We start from the raw sequence: 3,393 nt of genomic DNA on the forward strand, positions 1-3,393 counted from the left end.
TGCGACAACTGCAGCGTCTGAAGGGGAGTATAACACTGCAGAGAAACACTCTTCAGAGGGAGTCACTGAGTATTTAACTTTAGAGGGTGCAAATTCTGCAGAGGGAGTTACTATTGAGCGTTTTCCCTCTGAAGTGCGCACGTTGGTAGCAAGCGAATTGCATGAAATCAGGAGGGCAAAGTCAATAGTGGACCATGTTTTAAAACCGCGAGTAGCTTGTGAGGTGGATGCTATGACACTGACAGATGGAGTTACTGCTAAGATTAACAATTCAACAGATCATAAGTAAGTAAAAAAGTAATAGTTCAATTTCAAACAACTCACCTTTCAAAGCAAGAATTCTAGAATTAGGATTCATCAAAGCGGAATCAGTAGTAATAGGCCTTCTCTCGGCGGTGATTAAGCATACTCATATCAATAATAACAACACTATTCTCAGCGGTGATGTTTCTCGCGTACACATATATACTTATCCGATTCCATCGTTACATGTGTATGCGTAATGAATGCGGATTGATTCCAATACTAGGCATATGGTAAAACATCACTGAAAATTATAGAAAATAGTATTTAGTATAAATAGTATTTAGTTTTACTTTATTAAAACTTTATTTTTTGTTAAATGGTCATACAACATATGGTAAAACATCACTGAAAATTATAGAAAATATCAAGGTTTCAAAAACTAATCATTCATCTATAACCTACATTAAAGACCATCTAGGATCCCATACCGTACTGATGTAATTCAAAACCAAACCAAATGACATCATGTGATGTCAAAAGGAGTCAACAGAAATGGCCAAACACTTCAACCACAAAAAGAACTGAAATGCTTTGTCCTATAACATTTTCACCAAATACTTCAGAAGCTTCATACTGTAATGATGGCATAACAAAAATAGGAACTTTCTAAGAAACAAAGATCAGTGCATTGAGAAACATATTAAGTATCTCTTGGACAGAGTTCACTACAGCCACCACAACACATATCCCATGCCTTCATAAAATTTGAAGAACAAATTTCGTTTTAAAAAAACAAGATTAACAAATGAAAATATAAGATAACATAAAACACGTGTATTAAAAATACTATGAAAATTTGTAGAGCACACAACTGAGCCACTTGGCTGGACCATCAATTCAAAAAATTCAATGTAGCCACATCTTAAAAACAATATTTTTATCAAAGGTTTGTTTGTTGGAGACTTCATGACAAAGCAAATGCCCCATTGGAAAATTTAACTAAACTTTGATTTTGAACAGACATTCCTTGAAAAGACACCAGAACGTAACATCAACAACAATTCATACCTATTGTCACCAATGAAGTCTGTGGAAACCACATCATCTTCAGTGTACCGCAAGATTCCCTTCAGCTTACCCTCAGACTCCTCCCTAAGCATTGCAAACTTGTAAGTTAGAATACACAGGGACTTGATTACAGTTAGTAGTTAAACTTTCATTAAGATGATAAAAACAATACACACAATCCTTACTTGATTGCAGCTTTGATCTGATCATAGGAAGCCTTCTTCTCAAGTCTCATGGTGAGATCAACAAGAGACATCATCAAGAGTAGGAACTTGGAAGGCCATTCCGGTGAGCTTTCCATTTAGTGCTTGCAAAACTTTTCCCTCTGACCTTCATTACAGAGAAGACAATACAATTATAAATTATTAAAAGCATCAATGTGGACAATGTAACAAAAAACAAAAAAGAAAGCGGTGCTATTCCATAAGGAAAAGAACATGTTTTATTACCAAATATTGTAAACATTCTTGGGGATATGGAAAAGTAGTTCAACTAAATACCTTGGAAGCTCCGGTCTTTTGGGGATGATGTTAAAGGATCGCGACTCTTCCACCTCTCCAGTCCTTGCTTGATGGGCCATCAACAGTCTTTTGGGTAGCTAAATCAAAATATCATTTAGAAACTTACAAATCAATCCTCAAGAAAAAAAAGGAAACACATAACTGGAAACTAACATCAGTGCCCTCAACTTACCAGTCATGGAGTGGACAGTAGTCATTAAACCTTCCACGATTCCAAACCTATCATTGATAACCTATCATTGATAACCTGTCATATTATAAAACATGTCACTAACAAAAGAAATCATTTTTTAACAGCAGAGATCCTGAATTTCAAAAAATCTTAACACCATTGAAATATAAACAAACCTTGGCAAGGGGAGCAAAACAGTTGGTAGTGTAACTTGCGTTGGAGACAATGTTGATGTCTGACTTGTATTCATTCTCATTGACACTGAAAACAAACATGGGAGCATATGCACTTGGGGCAGAAATGACAACCTTCTTAGCACCACCCTGTGCATTGACAACCCAACACATTTTAGAAAACAATATATATAATTAGTATGCAACCATAGTAGAGGCAAACAAGAAAGTCAATACATAAAAACTACACAACCAGGAATGAAATAAAGAAATCCACTTCATTTCAATCCTATCAGTAGAATTTCTTCTAGGAATAAAATGAAATCAAATTCATTTCAATCTTATTAGTAGTACTTAAGTAGATATATATCCAACCAAACAAATTTTAATTACTTTTAAATATCATTATTCTACTCGGAATGTCACTTCATTTGCATAGACTCGAGGATCATTTGCACATACTAAGAAACAAACTACATAACAACCCCATTTTAGAATTAACCGACTACAACTATTTCATTTCAAAATAGTATCAATAAGAAAACTCCGTTTCGTGGACTATAATATAATAATCCCATTTTTATAAACATTTACAAACCACAGAACACAGATCCATCAATATAAACAAGCATTAAAGGCTAGAACACGAAAGCAAACCTTCAAATGAGCATCAGCTTTGTCCTTGGTGGTAAACACATTAGTCGATTCAACAACATATTCAGCTCTAGTATTAGCCCATGGAATCTCATCAGGGTTCCTACCCAAACAATAAAATAATTAAACAATAAAATCCAAAACAATAAAATCACAGACAGACAGACAAGCAGATAGACCTGCAGCCGAAAACAGTGACTGGCTTCTCACCGAAGAGAAGAGTCTTCTCATCCTTAACCTTAAGTTCATGATGTAAAGTTCCATCTTATTTAACCAGTAGATCAATAAAAACAAGTTTCTTTTGTCAAAAGCTCACTCCTTTTCAAGTTTTAAGAAAAGCTCACTATTTTCATTGCTAATGGAAATAGAAGAGGAAGGTGAGAAAGTAGTCACCTTCAAAGTGGCAGTGGCAGACTTTCACACAAGATTTCAACGGTTATGACCATGGGCGCAGCTACGGCAGTGAGAGAGAGGGATGAGACGTAGTGTAGCGACAGTGAGAGAGAGAGAGGAGAGAGACTAAAGTTATCTTTTATATTTCGACCGAAATAATAGAGCG

At 35.3% G+C, this 3,393-nt stretch overlaps 1 pseudogene across 1 annotated transcript; it reads right to left on the reverse strand.

Moving 5' to 3' along the window:
* Nucleotides 1-998: 998 nt before the first annotated feature.
* LOC147480359 (glyceraldehyde-3-phosphate dehydrogenase, cytosolic-like) lies at nt 999-2,032 on the reverse strand (annotated as a pseudogene). Its single transcript, XR_015204375.1, has 4 exons — nt 2,008-2,032; nt 1,808-1,912; nt 1,500-1,639; nt 999-1,398 (listed from the first exon to the last, which is right to left on the reverse strand). The product of XR_015204375.1 is annotated as a glyceraldehyde-3-phosphate dehydrogenase, cytosolic-like (transcript).
* Nucleotides 2,033-3,393: the final 1,361 nt, after the last annotated feature.

Source organism: Coptis chinensis, chromosome 8, assembly GCF_015680905.1.
Source record: "Coptis chinensis isolate HL-2020 chromosome 8, ASM1568090v1, whole genome shotgun sequence".
NCBI lineage: Eukaryota > Viridiplantae > Streptophyta > Magnoliopsida > Ranunculales > Ranunculaceae > Coptis > Coptis chinensis.